Below are 17,092 nucleotides of genomic sequence, written 5' to 3'. Positions count from 1 at the left end.
CTTTATACTTTTATGAGGTCCCATTTGTTGATTCTCAGTCTTACAGCAAAAGCCATTGTGTTCTGTTCAGGAATTTTTCCCCTGTGCCCATATCTTCGAGGCTTTTCCCTACTTTCTCGTCTGTAAGTTTCAGTATCTCTGGTTTTATGTGCAGTTCCTTGATCCACTTAGACTTGAGCTTTGTACAAGGAGATAACAATGGATCAATTCACATTCTTCTACATGATAACTGCCAGTTGAGCCAGCACCAATTGTTGAAAATGCTTTTTTTCCACTGGATGGTTTTAGCTCTCTTGTTAAAGATCAAGTAACCATAGATGTGGGGGTTCATTTCTGGATCTTCATTTCTATTCCATTGATCTACCTGTCTGTCATTGTACCAATACCATGCAGTTTTTATCATAATTGCTCTATAGTACAGCTTGAGGTCAGGCATGGTGATTACCCCAGAGGTTCTTTTATTGTTGAGAATAGTTTTTGTAATCCTAGATTTTATGTTTTTCCAGATGAATTTTCAAATTGCCCTTTCTAACTAATTGAAGAATTAAGTTGGAATTTTGATGGCGATTACATTGAATCTGTAGATTGCTTTCAACAAGATAGCCAATTTTATTATATTAATCCTGCCAATCCAAGCACAGGGCAGATCTTTCCATCTTCTGAGATCTTAGATTTCTTTCTATAGAGACTTAAAGTTATTATCATACAGATCTTTCACTTACTTAGTTAGAGTCACACAAAGGTATTTTATATTGTTTGTGACTATTGTGAAGGGTATTTTTTCCCCTAATTTCTCTCTCAGCCTGTTTATCCTTTGTATAGAGATTGGCCACTGATTTGTTTGAGTTAAATTTATATCCAGCTACTGCGCTGAAGCTGTTTATGAGGTTTAGGAGTTCTCTGGTGGAATTTTTAGGGTCATATACATATACTATCATATCATCTGATAATAGTGATATTTTGAATTCTTCCTTTCCAATTTGTATCCCATTGACCTCCTTTTGTTCTCTAATTGCTATAGCTAGAACTTCAATACTACATTGAATAGGTAAGGAGAGAGTGGATAGCTTTGTCTAGTCCCTGATATTCATGGGATTGCTTCAAGTGTCTCTCCATTTAGTTTGATGTGGGCTACTGGTTTGCAGTCATTATTTTTGTTATGTTTAGGTATGGGCCTTGATCTTTCCAAGACTTTTATCATGAATGAGTGTTGGATTTTGTCGAATGCTTTCTCATCATCTAATGAGATGACCATGTGGTTTTTGTCTTTGAGTTTGTTTATAGAGTGGATTATGTAGATGGATTTCCATACATTAAACTGTCTCTGCATCCCTGGGATGAAGCCTACTTGATTATGATGGATGATCCTTTTGATGTGTTCTTGGATTCAGGTAGTAAGAATTTTATTTTGTGTTTTTGAATTGATATTCACAAGGGAAATTGGTCTTAATTTCTCTTTCTTTGTTGGGTCTTTATGTGGCTTAGGTATCAGAGTAATTATGGCTTCATAGAATGATTTGGGTAGAGTACCTTCTGTTTCTATTTTGTGGAATGATTTGAGGAGATTTGGAATTAGGGCTTCTTTGAAAGTCTGATAGAACTCAGCATTAAACCCATCTGGTCCTGGGCATTTTTTCGGTTGGGAGACTATTAATGATTGCTTCTATTTCTTTAGGGGATATGGGACTGTTTAGATTGTTAATCTGATCCTGATTATCTTTGATAGCTAGTATCTTTCAAGAAAATTGTCCATTTCATCCAGGTTTTCCAGTTTTATTGAATATAGCCTTTTGTAGTAGGATCTGATGATATTTTGGATTTGCTCAGGTTCTGTAGTTATGTCTGCCTTTTCATTTCTGATTTTGTTAATTATGATATTGTCCCTGTGCTCTCTAGTGAGTCTGGCTAAGGGTTTATATATCTTGTTGATTTTCCCAAAGAACCAGCTCTTGGTTCGGTTGATTCTTTTATAGTTTTTTTTGTTCCCACTTGGTTGATTTCAGTCATGCGTTAGGTTATTTCTTGCCTTCTACTGCTCTTGGATGAATTTGCTTCCTTTTCTTCTACAGCTTTTAGGTGTGCTGTCAATCTGCTAGTGTATGCTATCTCTAGTTTCCTTTGATGGCACTCAGAGCTATGTGTTTTCCTCTTAGGACTGCTTTCATTGTGCTCCATAAGTTTGGGTATGCTGTGGCTTCATTTTCATTAAACTCTAAAAAGTCTTTAATTTCTTTATTTCTTCATTGACCAAGATATCATTGAGTAGAGTGTTTTTCAGCTTCCATGTGAATGTTGGCTTTCTATTTTTTTATGTTTTTATTGAAGATCAGCCTTAGTCCCTGGTGATCTAATAGGATGCATGGGATAATTTCAATATTTTTGTATCTGTTTTGTGACCAATTATATGGTCAATTTTGGAGAAGGTACCATGAGTTGCTGAGAAGAAGGTATATCCTTTTGTTTTAAGATAAAATGTTCTGTAGATATCTTTTAAATCCATTTGTTTCAAAACTTGTGTTAGTTTCACTGTGTCTCTGTTTAGTTTCTATATCCAGGTTCTGTCCATTGATGACAGTGAGGTATTGTGTGCTTTCAGCTTTAGTATACTTTCTTTAATGAATGTGGATGTCCTTGCATTTGGAGAATAGATATTCAGAATTGAGAGTTCATGGTGAAAGATTTTATTTTTGGTGAGTATGTAGTGCCCGTTCTTGTCTTTTTTGATAACTTTGGGTGGGAATTCAATTTTATACAATATTAGAATGGCTACTCCAGCTTATTTCTTCAGAGCATTTGCTTGGAAAATTGTTTTCCAGCCTTTTACTCTGAGGTAGTGTCTGTCTTTTTCCCTGAGGTGAGTTTCCTGTATGCAGCAAAATATTGGGTCGTGTTTATGTAGCCAGTCTGTTAGTCTTTGTCTTTTTATTTGGGAATTGATTCTATTGCTATTAAGAGATGTTAAGGAAAAGTAATTGTTGCTTCCTGTTATTTTTGTTGTTAGAGTTGGTGTTCTGCTCTGTGGCTATCTTCTTTAAGGTTTGTTGAAGGATTATTTTCTTGCTTTTTCTAGGGCGTAATTTCATTTCTTGTGTTAGAGTTGTCCCTTTATTATCCTTTGAAGGGCTGGATTCGTGGAAAGATATTGTGTAAATTTGGTTTTGTCATGGAATACTTTGGTTTCTCCATCTATAGTCATTGAGAGTTTTTCTGGGTATAGTAGCCTGGGCTGCATTTGTTTTTCTTTAGGGTCTGTATAACATCTGTCCAGGATCTTCTGGCTTTCATACTCTCTGGTGAGAAGTCTGGAGTAATTCTAATAGGTATGCCTTTATATGTTGCTTGACCTTTTTCCCTTACTGCTTTTAATATTCTATCTTTATTTAGTGTGTTTGTTTTTCTGATAATCATGTGTTGGGAGGAATTTCTGTAGGCTTCTTGTATGTCCATGGGCATCTCTTTCTTTAGTTTAGGGGGGTTTTCTTCTATAATTTTGTTGAAGATATTTACTGGCCCTTCAAGTTGAAAATCTTTCTTCTCATCTATGTCTATTATCCTTAGCTTTGGTCTTCTCATTGTTTCCTTGATTTCCTGTATGTTTTGAGTTAGGATCTTTTTGAATTTTGCATTTTCTTTGATTGTTGTGTCCAGGTTTTCTATGGGATCTTCTGCACCTGAGATTCTTTCTTCCATCTCTTGTATTCTGTTGCTGATGCTTGCATCTATGTTTCCTGATTTGTTTCCTAAGATTTCTATCTCCAGATTTGTCTCCCTTTGGGTTTTCTTCATTGTTTCTATTTCCATTTTTAGATCTTGGATGGTTTTGTTCAATTCCATCACCAGTTTGATTGTGTTTTCCTGTAATTCTTTAAGTGACTTTTGTGTTTCCTCTTTAAGGACTTCTACCTGTTTAGCAGTGTTTTCCTGTAATTCCTTGAGGGATTTTTATGCTTCCTCTTCAAGGAATTCTACCTGCTTAGCAGTGTTCTCCTGTGTTTCTTTAAGTGAGTTATTAATGCATCTCTATTAGCACTCCTGGGCATCCAACTTTCTCTTGAGTCCCAGTGGTCAGAGCACTATCTACAGGCAAGCTCTCCTCTTGCAGGGAAGGAGCACAGAGGTCTGGAGCTCAGCTCTTCCTCCTGGCTGAAGATGAAGGGCCAAAGAGACCCTGTCCAAGAAGCTCTGTTGCTTCTGTGGCCTGTGCACTCTTCTGCATGGAGAAGTCTCTGAGATACCCAGGATACACGATCAACCCATTTATTTTTAATAGCAAAATTATACCATTTACTATAAATGATAGACTAGTCTACATGAGTGAAAAAGTAAATAAGAGGTAATTTCTCTAATGAAATGTGTATACAGAAAAACACATGCTCATTGTCTTTGTAAATTTCTCAATAATTTCAGCATGTCATTTGTCTCTATTGTTATAAAAACTATTTTTGTCCCCCTCCTCTTTCCCTCCCATGTATCCCATCCTTCCACTTCCCATGATCATCCTGTTTCCCCCTCAATGCAGGACTATAGCACCCATACCCTGGTCTTCCTTCATCCTAAGCTCCATATGGTCTGTGGGTTGTATTGTGGGTATTCTGAGCTTTTGGGCTACTATCCAATTATCAGTGAGTACATACCACGTGTGTCCTTTGTTTCAGGGTTGTCTCATTATCAATAATGACATTTTCTAGTTTAATCCATTTGCCTACGAATTTCATGAGGTCATTGTTTCTAATAGTTGAGTAGTACCCAATTGTGTAAATGTATGACATTTTCTGTATCCATTCTTCTGTTGAGGGAAATCTGGGTTGTACTGCAGGGGATGGGAGAGAGGTAGAGAGGGTCAGGAAATTGAATAAAAATATGGAGCAGTGGGGATGAGGAACTAGGGATAGCCACTGGAAGGCTCCAGATGCCAGGGAAGCGAAGAGCTCCCAGGACCCAACTGGAATGACATTAGCTGAAATACACAGCAAAAGATAGATACAACCTGTAGAGACCACCTCCAGTAAATAGGCAAGACCACTAATGAAGGAATGGGGCCACCTACCCATCTCACAATTTCTAACCCAGAAAATGTTCCTGTCCAAAGGAAAGACAGGGACAAAAAAAAATGGAACAGAGACTGAAGGACAGGCCATCCAGGGATTCCCCTACCTGGGGATCCATCCTATCTGCAGACACCCAACTCAGACACTGTTGCCAAAAGTCACTTGCTGACAAGAACCTGGTGTGGATGCTTCTTGGGAGGTTCTACCAGCAACTGACCAATGAAGATGTGAATGCTTGGAACCAACCATCAGACTGAGCTCAGAGACCCCAATGGGGGAGCTGGAAGAAGGAGTGAAGGAAATGAGGGGGATTGAAACCCCACAGGAAGAACAATGGCAAGTGGCTGGACCACACAATGCTCCCAAGGACTAGACCACCAAATAAGGAGTGTTCAAGGAAGGATCCATGGCTCCAGATACATATGTAGCAGAGGATGGCCTTGTCTGACACCAATGGGAGGGGAAGCCCTTGGTCCTATGGAGGTTTCATGCCCCAGCATACGGGGATGCTATAGCAGTAGGGTAGAAGAGGGTGGGTGGGTAGGGAAGCACCCTCAATAAGGCAAAGATGATCAGAGCAGCAGGAAGAGGGCAGAAGTGGCATAGGAGGTTTGTGGAGGGGTAACCAGGAAGTGGGATATCAGTTGAGATGTAAACAAATGGAATGATTAATTTAAACAAAACTATTTTTGGAAACAGTTTGCTGTTGCACCACCCTATTGGTTAACTTCAGTGACCAGTGTGCTTTTCATCTCATTCCAATAGTGGTCCTGAGTATTCCCCACTCACTGAATCCTTGTTGTCCTTGGAAACTTGAAGTAGCTGAGAATTATGAGGAAGTTATAGCTAGATAATCCTAGGCTGTAAGAGGCCTTGTAATTTCAGAATTTACATTTTTAGAGCATTCTTCTTAAAATTCCACGAAGGAAATCTAGTTAGGTTTATTGGAGCCTAAAAAGATATTTAAGAAAAATTGGTAAGCCTAAGCAGAGAGCCATCAGACAGTTTGGCATGTGAGTATTGGACATTGTGTTCAATTCCACTCAAAGTGGATAGACCTGATGTTATATCATAAGTGAATTTAGTTGAGCTCATATTTGTGTGTTTAGATAATGTAGCTATTTTGTAAAACACATAGCAAATAAATAGCTTGTAAAATCACTCATGTTTTGAAGATAAAATAGATGGTAGAAGTAAGCACACACACACACATTTGATGTTCAGTGTATAATCATCTCCATTGCCTCTACAATTAGTAATTGTTTGGAATTCTTTTATTCTAGTCCTAGTATCTGTATATTTACAAATCGTCAATGGGACTCTTTTTATATGTAAGATGTTTCTACATACATATGATTTTATTGTATTCATTCAGACCTCCTTATGAAGAAAAATACCACTGTTATGTGTCAGGCCAACCTGATGAAGAACAGTATTAAGTTATTTATAAACAGGACAATAGACAGAAGGAATGTTGTTCTCTAGCATTCAGGGGTGACCTCAATAATTTATCACAGCATTTTATTTTGGTGAAGCATTGCCAAGCTAAGAACATTTAAATACCTAGTTCCCTAGGAATGAGTTAATAACTGATCTATACAGCCATTTCTGTTTTCTAGTTCTTCTTGGAAGGACAGTGTTATCTTAATGGAATTGTTCAAAATCCTTTTGTAGGCACCACACCTGTAGGTTGGAATGCACCTAGCTTGAGTAAGGCAACAACAACAAAACATTATTGTTTGCATAAAAACAAAATGTTAATAACATTATTCCAATTGTGATTTCAAAATTCCTCTTTTACAGAACTGCATTTAATTTATATCTTGCATTCTGACATGCTTCTAGAATCCAGCTTATCTGCAAACTGTTTGAAGAAATGTTTTTCTCTCATTTGCTTACAAATTTTTGAGTTTAGTATTCCAAGATTCTTAGACAAAATAATTATGTGACAAATGAAGTACTGTAAATGACTAGTAGTGGAGAACTCAGAATCCACTAAGTTTTATAATAACAAAATTAAATGAAAATAGTAACTAGAAGTGAAAAGTTTATTCTGCTCAGAGACTCTTAGGAACACAGAATTTTCTGAATATATTTTTGCAATATTTATGTTGAAGACTAACTAGAACTGGTTATTTAAGATTGTTAGAACTTGGGGATGTAGAGTTTTCTCAGTGGTTAAGAGCACTGGTTGATCTTCTAGAGGACCTGAGTTGGGTTTACAGCACCCACAGGTAACACTAGCACCTGTAACTTCAGTGCCAGCAGATTCAACACCTTTTTCTGTTCTCTGTAGTGCAAACCTTTAAGCGGGAAAAACACACATATACATTAAATGAAAAACAGAAAGAGTTATGTTAATGTGAAGACTATTTAAGAATGAAAACATGAATACAAGTTTTGGATACAAGTTTTTTCTAGAAATAAAAGGATCTGAAGTATTTGGTTCACATTAATATTAATCACATCTATTAAAAAGTTCATCTTAATAACATATTTCTAGGTCCCAGGTTTACACCATTGAATAGAAGAGTAATCTATGTAAAGATAGCTCAAAGTTTTCAAAAACAAAAATAGAAACTTCATGGCAGTAGAAAGCAAAATGAGAGAATATTTGGAGAAATTAGAATTAAAAAATAAGTGAGGAGTATTTTTTCTTCTTAGAAATGCAGTAGAATTAATACCCCACTCCAAGCTATGGCATACGTGGTTTACAGAACAACAGATGGAGACTAAATATAAATAAAAAACAATGTACTTAAAAATCATGCATGTAGTAATACAACTCTTCATCAGAAACCATATTTATTTAGGAAAAGTTTATTTAGTAAGAAATAAACAGAGGTATAGGGGAATTCAATGGCATTGTTCCTGATCAAGGAAAGCAATCATTCTCTCAGAATGGATTCTTTCATTTCTTTTACAATGAAGTTCTAAGTGCAAGAGATATTTTGACAGTGATTCTGATATTTTCCAAATCAGAAAAAAAAATAGCATTGAGCTATTTTATGACTCAGAAGAGTATGAAATGAGATCCCAATACAGAGAAATTGAATTTATAAACTCTCATTTTACGGCAACATTTAATCAGTAAAGCATTGACATAGGAAAATAATACAGTACTGTTGTTTGAAAAGAAAATAGATCCTGGGCTCTAGTAAGGAATATGTTTTAAACCAAGTATGCGTGCTAGTTAGTATAATTTCACTGGAGGCAGTTGCTAACATTTTGAAAACCTCAAACAGCGATGTAAATTTTTACTGTTAAATTTTCTACATTTTCACAAAAACTATGCATCATTGAAACATAAGAAACTAAGGCAACAAATTTCAAATCACTAGGAAAAATAAAGTCTCACACACACATTTTTACCACCCAAGCATGCAAAGCAAACACTGTTTTGTGGCTACATTTTATGTGTTTGCTTTCCCAAGGGTGCTGCTTTATGGTATTTCCAGTCTCAGGCTTTTGTTTTGGAGTTGTGGGTGTTAGGAGTTTTGCCTTTTTGTGTTCTAAGACAAGGTTCGGAGGGTGAAAGATTTGCTACAGTGGTCTAGGGTTAAGATGTGCTATTTAGTTTCCCAGAACTAATTGTACCACTCAACTTTTGTATTCATTAGCTAATATGTTAGAGGTGTATGTAGTTTTCTCTTGTGCAGCTGTATCAGAAAACAATAGGAAAACAACATTGCTAGGCAGTTATTACCTTACTGCTGCTGCATTCAGTATCCAAGCTCTCTTAGAAGTTTCTTTTCCATGAACATACCTAGGGATCCTTGTACTGACTCTTGGCAATATTAATGAGCCTGGCGCTGTTTTCTTTGGTACATCCTCCACAATGCACATTTATTTTTATCAAATTTTGGTATTGGAAATTTGATATATTTCATAGTGGTAAAATATTAGCTCTATTTTGGGACTTTATATTTACATTTATTCAAAAGCATAGGAATATATTCTTGTGATTACCAGGACCTCTTAATATTTATCTCATTTTTTTTAAACTAATGGAAATTATTTAACTATTTTAAAGCATATATTCTTGTAAGTATGTCATGTCTGAAGTGTCAACAGTTACTTTGCTTACCATAATATTTGCTTCATTATTCTGCGTATATAATGTATCTCCTTTCAGAACAGGAATGTGCCTCCCAATGTTTACTGTTACACTTTGTATGTCCAGTTAGTTAAACACTGCAATGACTTAAAATTAAACTGCTCAGAATTCAAAAAGAAGAAAAATAAGGAGGAGGAGGAGGAGCAGCAGCAGAAGAAGAAGAAGAAGAAGAAGAAGAAGAAGAAGAAGAAGAAGAAGAAGAAGAAGAAGAAGAAGAAGAAGCAGCTAAGGCGAGTTTGTTTTTGCTGCTGATCTTGACAGTGAGTATACTGGGCATTCCCTTACCCTTGTCTAATCTCATACTGACCAGCTACTAATTACTCTTTTGTTGGTGAGATTCCTCTATAATCTTTTCTCTCCCAATGATAAAAAGAAATAGTTAATGATCTATGTTATGTGGACTCCTTTCCTGTACCTGTTATAGAAAGTTCTCTTTGTTTGTATTATTTTTGTTCTTTTATTCCAAGCTCCTCTTCTGATTTGTGAGACATTTCCACTTTCCTCCATAAGCATTAAATTTTTTGTTCCATATGATATAGGAGTCCCTCAACAGAGGAATGGATACAGAGAATGCGGTACATTTACACAATGGAGTACTACTCAGCTATTAAAAACAATGAATTTATAAAATTTTTGGGCAAATGGGTGTATCTGGAAGATATCATTCTGAGTGAGGTAACCCAATCACAAAAGACGTCACTTGATAGGCACTCACTGATAAGTGGATATTATCCCAGAAACTTAGAATGCCCAAGATATAATTTGCAAAACACAAGAAAATCAAGAAGGAAGACTAACGTGTGGATACTTCATTCCTCCTTAGAATAGGGAATAAAAACCCCAAGGAAGGAGTTACAAAGTTTGGAGCTAAGATGAAAGGATGGACCATCCAGAGATTACCCCACCCGGGTATCCATCCCATAAGCAGCCACCAAACCCAGACATTATTGAACATGCCAGGAAGATTTTGCTGAAAGGACCCTGATATAGCTGTCTTATGTGAGGCTATGCCAGTGCCTGGCAAATACAGAAGTGGATGCTCGCAGTCATCTATTGGATGGAACACAGGGCCCCCAATGGAGCAGCTAGAGAAAGTACCCAAGGAGCTGAAGGGGTCTGTAATCCTATAGGTGGAACAACAATATGAATTATCCAGTATCCCCAGAGCTCATGTCTCTAACTGCATATGTAGCAGAAGATGGCCTGATTGGCCATCATTGGGAAGAGAGGCCCCTTGGTCATACAAACTTTATATGCCCCAGTACAGGGGAATGCCAGAGCCAAGAAGTGGGAGTGGGTGGGTAGGCGAGCAGGGTGGGTGGAGGGTATAGGGAACTTTCAGGATCGCATTTGAAATGTAAATGAAGAAAATATCTAATAAAAATTTGAAGAAAATGAATTTGGTTAATGACTAATTTTTTCATGGATATTTTGCCTCATTTTATGAACTATGTTCAGCCTGTGTGTGTGTGTGTGTGTGTGTGTGTGTGCATGCGTGTGTGCACCGATGTGATTGCATATGTGTCTTTCTGTTTTTTTTCTGTTGCTGAGGGAAACACCATAACTAAAAGAAGTTCTGGAAGAAATGAGTCCATGGTTCCAGCCAGAACCACTGGCACTACCTCCACTGGGCTTGCTGTCCTACATCAATCATTAATTGAGAAAATGTCCACACAAACATCCCCAGAGGTGACTCTAATAGAAGCAATTCTTCAGTTGAGGTTGCCTTTTCCCAGAACACTACAGTTTTTATCAAGTTGGCCAAATGTAACCAGCATAATCCATCACTTGTCAGCTGCACACACACACACACACACACACACACACACACACACACACACACCCCAGTATTAAAGTATAACCTATCCTTTTTGGTTTTATTTCCAAGAGCTCACATTATTATCATACTATACATCATAATATAACTTTTTAAAGTGCCACAATCTTTAGAATAGCCAGTGGTTTAAAATTTAATCTTTCTTCCAAATAATCCAGGTCTCTAAGCAATGAAATTCTGTGAATTTCAAAACAGGTTATATACCTTCTTTTTTCCAAGGAAGAACCAGGGTATTAAAACAATGTGGGGGGCTAGGGAGGAGTTGTGGGGAACATTATCAAAACATACTATATGAAAACTATTTTCTTACAATAACATGTCTTACTTAATTCAAATTCCAGCAGTGCACTTTCAAAACTTGTAGTAACTCAATATCTGATACCCAGGACTCATTGACAATATTCTGGTTTCTAAAAGGTTAGGGCAGCTCCACTCCTCCAGCTCTTTCATCCAAAACATCACAGCTTGTCATCACAGGCTCAGGTTGGATGCGTGCCACACTCACTGCTAGTTTTGGTGTTCACCAAACAGTCCTGGCATCTCCATTATGCTGGGGTCTTCACTGAAACTGAGGTTCCACATCACTACTGGCCTGTGACAGTCCTCAGTTTCTCATTAAGAACACTTCAGTCCTTCAGCTTTCATCCTGCTAAATCATGTGATAGACTCTCTGATGCATTATACATTACCATGTTCATCAGCCAACTTGAGACTCCATCTGGACCACAGTGCTGAGTGTTGATCAGCAGAAAATACTTTCTGGAATATTTCACTGCAATGATATTGTTCTCCTGTTAATCACACTTGGTTCTTCAGCACCAGATAACCATCTACAGGTACTTAATCTATAATAGCACATGAATAGCCCTGAGAGAGTTTTCCTTCCTTCTGAGATGTCAGAAGCCAGACCTCCATTGTCTGCACTTCTCTCAATATATTCCTATGCTCCAAACTTTCATAGCAGTTCAATATATACGAAATAGTCATTGTCTTTTTATAGCCCAAAGCTCCAAAATTCTTCCATAATACTCAAAAAACAGTTTGGTTGAATTCATCACAGGAATTCCACAGTCAATTATCAACTAACTCCAGTTATGTTACAGTTGTAGTGATAAACAGCTCAATGAAATGAAGCTTGGAAAAGAAAGGGTCTAATTTAGCTTACTGTCTATCATCATTGGAAGCCAAGCCAAGAACCTGAGGCAAGAAACTGGAGGCAGACACAGATCCAGAGAGGTCACAATGGTGTTCTATTGGCTATTTTTCATGCCTTGTTCTGCTTGCTTTCCTAAACTGCTCTGAAGTCTCCTAAAAGAAGTCCAGGAAGCCACTGGTGAAGATATATCCTCAAATGCAGTGTGGAACCTATAATTTTGCATATGCTAGGACTGTGCATCAGTCATATATCAGTTCCCACAGTAGACTGTGACCTCTCACATCAATCATTGATCATTAATTTAAAAAAGAAGGAAAAGGTCCTACAGACATGGAAGGCAAGTCCTCAACTAGTAATCTTTTTTCCTAGATGACTCTAGTTTTTATCAAAATGACAAAAATTAACCTGTACAAACAGTAGCAAGGTCAATGTGGCAAAGTTCATTGATAAATCTTTTTTTTTTTCAAATCAATTGTGTTTATAGTTCATAGGCTAAAGTACAGACAAATAAGGATTTTTTTTTAACAACAGGTTGTAACCATTATCCTTAGGCAAGAGTCTAGGACTAGATGCATTTTTTTTTTTTGTAATAGGCCTGCATCCATGAAAATAAATTTATACCAGTGCATGTGTGGCAGTGCTTCCCTGTTAAAGGTTTCTGCATTTACTCAGGGATATTTGTAACATTCTGAAACATTTGGGGGAATGCAGGAATATTGCCAGGACTGAAGATGGTTTTAAGGGTTTTGTTTTGGGGGTGGTGTGTTGCTAGGACTGAATGTGTGTATTAACCGCATGTTGGAGCTGAGGCTAAGAATGCTGTAAAGCATCTTGCAGCAACAATTTTTTCTGTCCAAAGTGTTAGTAACACAAAGGCTGCAAAACATTGTTGTATAGAAGTGAGTCATTAACGGAAGGCTCCCGTGTGAAGGGAAAGAAACTCAGAAGAGGAACCTCTTCAGCTATGTCAGACGACAGCTCTTGCAGCTTGGTTAATATGTTGTTTTTCTTACCTAGGAATATAACAGTGTGTGAAAGCATCTGCCATGCTTCTGGAAAGACTTGGAAAGAACAGCAAGTGTTCCTAATTAAAGCCACCTACTAGGATTGCGTCTGCACTAATCACTACTGTTCATTTTCTGTAGCTAAAACACTCTATAATCTAGGGCCTTCTCCGACCCTGGAGAGACAATTCCTCCTCAGGCTAGCTGTTTGCCAACAATAGAAAATAACCCTCCCAGGAGTGTGCTTTTCATAAGTAAAAAAAAAAAAAAAAAATCAGAGCTCTCATATTTCCTCACCATCAGTAAGGGTCATACTCTGGAGTCAAGACATCTGGGGATGGTTCTTCTACGTACTTGCTGAAATTATGAAAACTGGCCAACCCTAAGCCTGCTTACTCTAACTAAACAAACAATAAAGCCATGTCTGTTTTTCATAAGTTGCTCTGGCTGCCTTCCGACTCACCTGAGCTCTTTTCTTATACGGCTCTACGTGAATGACCTGCATGCCAAGTGCTTTAAAGAATGATTTGTCTTTTCCCTTGTGATTTTCTCCTGTCTTCAGAATATATTCAAAACTATTAGACCTATAGGTGACAAGCGGTTAAAGAAGTGACTTCTTTGCTCATGCCTTTGGGCTACAGAGTGGTACATTTTCTTACTCCATAAATACACATTTGGATGTTCTTTATGTCCATTTATCCCCCATGATTAGTCTATTTTTGATAGTGTTTCTCATAAATATTACAGGTCAATTTTCTTAGTGTTTATTCCTCTCCACCGATTGAAAATGCATCCCAAGCCCTGATTTGAGGTCACAAGGTGTATGAACACAAAGATTCTATGAAATGTTTACTGAAGCATTGTCATTTATAGTTCTCTGTAAATTCTCAGTAATCTCTTGATCCATGTTAATGAGCCACACATTGTTTACTTCCAAATAATTAATGTTCTACTTGTTTTATAACAACATATCATGTTCAGGTTCAGTGTTTATTAATTTATTTGACTTTTGCAGCATTTATATGGCCACATTTTACAAGTGATTTGTTCGTTTTGGAAAGGTGATGACTATGATATTTGTTTAGAATACATGAAACTTCTTTATTAAGCATATTATAAATTAAGAGTATTATATAGCCTCTATATTTACTTCACACACAATTTTATAAAATCTGGGAAATATATTATTTCAAAACTTCAGTTTTAAAAATGATGTGCGTGTCTGTGTGTGTGTGTGTGTGTGTGCAACTCTATGTGTCACATGAGTGCAGTGTCCAAGGAAACCAGATATATCAGATCCTCAGAAACTGGAGTTAGCTGCAGTTGTGAGACACCAAACTTGGATACTGGGAAATGAACCTAAATCCTCAGGAGGAGCAAGCAAGTCCTCTTAACTTCTGAGCTCTTAGCTGTCATCTACACTTGACCCCCCCCCCCCGTTTTTACTTTTCGTAATGAAATTTTAGGACATATTTTTATTTATATATTTTGTGTTTTTTCTTATATAAATGTTTATACCTCCAGTAACTTTATGTGAATATATTTTTCAGTGTAAAATATGTGTATGAATTTTTTTGATTTTTTTGTTGGGGCCAACTTGCAGCTCTCATGTCTGGGTTCGAGCCTGGGAGGCATCTTGGAACTGAAAGAAAAGAGGGAATCTAGGCAGGTAGAGAGAGAAATGGAGCCAAGACAGTATTCTGATGAAGACTCAAAGTTTTAATGGCGGACACACTTTATAAAGGAGAGGGGAAAGCCCATTCCTACCAAATCATCCTTGGAGCCCAGCTGCAGATGACCACATGTAGGATCAGATGTAGACCAGCTAGGCCAACTCCCAGCAGGTAGCAGCAGCAGCAGTGGCTGAACAAGAGAGTGATATAGGGAGGCAGGCTCCACCCTAGGTGATCTCCTTAGTGGCAACAAAGTCAAGGTCTGGCTCAGCCCACTTCAGGCTTGGGAGGTGGGGGGAGAGTTTACAATTTTTCTTATAGCACTTGTTATATTTTCTCAGTAAATTCTCAAATAACTGATTGCAATGTACACCTTTTTGATCAAATTTACATATTATATTTCTGCCAGAATTCCTTCTTTCTTTTCTTTTTTTCAAGGTCATATGCACTTAGGTATTCCTCTTAAAGCAAACAACATATTAGACAGACTCTGTTTGCTGAGAAAAAAAAACAAAAAAACAAAACAAAAAAAAACAACTAACTGTAATTCTGTAATTTACTCTAATAGTTTGTTAATTTGTTCATTTTGTTTCAAATTATTTTTGAATCTTCTTGGTATTCTCTTGTTTTCATGTCTGGTTCTTTTAATGAACTATAGCTTCATCAGCACCTTTTGCTTGTGAATTAATTTTCAGGTGTTAAGGATTGGTGGAAGATGACTTGGTGGCTAAAAGCAGTAGCAGCCCTTCATTGGAATGCACACTCAATTCCCAGCAACTGCATGGCAGCTCACAACAATCTGTACCTCTAGTCCTGTATGATCTGACAACCATTTCATGGCCTCCATGGGCACCAGACATTCATGTCATGCATAGGCATATATTCAGGCAAAAGAACCATATAAAAAATTAATAAAAAACACAAATTTTTAAAAAATTAAAGAATTATACAAATTAATAATGAATTACAATGGATTAAACAACATTGTAATAACACCTTATACAATTATGATATTGTTGTCAAATAGTTATGCACCTTTCTTCTTTGAACACTTTTCTGTTGAACATTAAAAAGTTATAACTGGAATCTGAGACCCAGAATATTATTTTCATTTTTGTATTATCACTAATTCAAGTACTGTGGGTTTATTTTTGTGCAGACATATCTGTGCTAGAGTGGAGATTAGAGGAAAGCTTGACAGAGACAGTTCTCATCATCCACAACGTGAGATCTCTGACAAACTCAGGTCTTTAGGCTCCTTTTCCTGAGCTCTTATGCTGGGACTTCATGTTGGCCCATAATTATACTTTACATACATTGTATTCTATCTTAAAAATTAATTTTGGATTTAGTTTCAAAGTCTGTCTATGATATTTAACTCAACTTCTATTACACCACTTTTAACAGCTCTCAATATGCATTCATTAGTCTTTAGCTTAATTCCTTACATTGTTTAATTTATTAAAGCTTTTGAGTAATATTATTTTGCAGTGTTGTTGCTGTAGTTTTTAATTTTTAACTTCTATTTAACAAACTTCCTTTACTTGACAATTTATTGATGTTTTACCTCAGATTTTTTTCTTTTGCAATAAACTGCTTATTTTCTTAAATTATAAACGGATGCAGTAAAAGACTTGTTTCACGGTTCTAATAGTGAACTTTTCTCAAAAGTCTGTCCTTGCAGCTTAGGTGTTATTGTTTCATTTAACATCTATTAATATACCCATTCATCATTTACCTACCATCACAAAGATGGTAATAAAAATAAAAAATAAAAAAAATAAAAATAAAAAAATAAAAACCAAGCTGGTTGTATTTACACTAATTGCAAAGTATGCATGAACTACCTGGCCATGTTTGAACCTCTCCTCAGATGAATTTTGAGCTTAAGTGTAATGGCTGTGCAGTGACTCAATCAATCTTTCTCATATACAGACGGCATTCATCATGTTGTCCGTTCAGCCTTTTAATACAATTACTTTTTATCTTTATTATTAGGAATATATTTTTTTTGCTCTTTCCTCATAGACAGAATAAAAGGAAAATAAAAGCCTTGAATACATTGACCTGTGATGCTTACAATAACAGTTGTCTCTTAGTGTGACTCTCTCCATCCTTGAAGAGAGCATCCAGTAGCAATTTTATATCCTAGGTGAATATAGAAAATGCAAATGGAATACTGGGGATTCTTTCACCTCGCAGAGAAGAGAAGAGAAGAGAAGAGAAGAGAAGAGAAGAGAAGGGAAGGGAAGGGAAG

The 17,092-nt window shown here is 36.7% G+C and overlaps 1 pseudogene; it reads right to left on the bottom strand.

The window, feature by feature from the left end:
• The window catches only part of LOC110292441, a 56,464-nt pseudogene that overhangs the window by 35,688 nt on the left and 3,684 nt on the right, over positions 1 to 17,092 (bottom strand).

Source organism: Mus caroli, chromosome 4 (genome assembly GCF_900094665.2).
Source record: "Mus caroli chromosome 4, CAROLI_EIJ_v1.1, whole genome shotgun sequence".
NCBI classification, from domain to species: Eukaryota; Metazoa; Chordata; class Mammalia; order Rodentia; family Muridae; genus Mus; species Mus caroli.
This window is presented reverse-complemented; position numbering and strand designations above follow the sequence as displayed.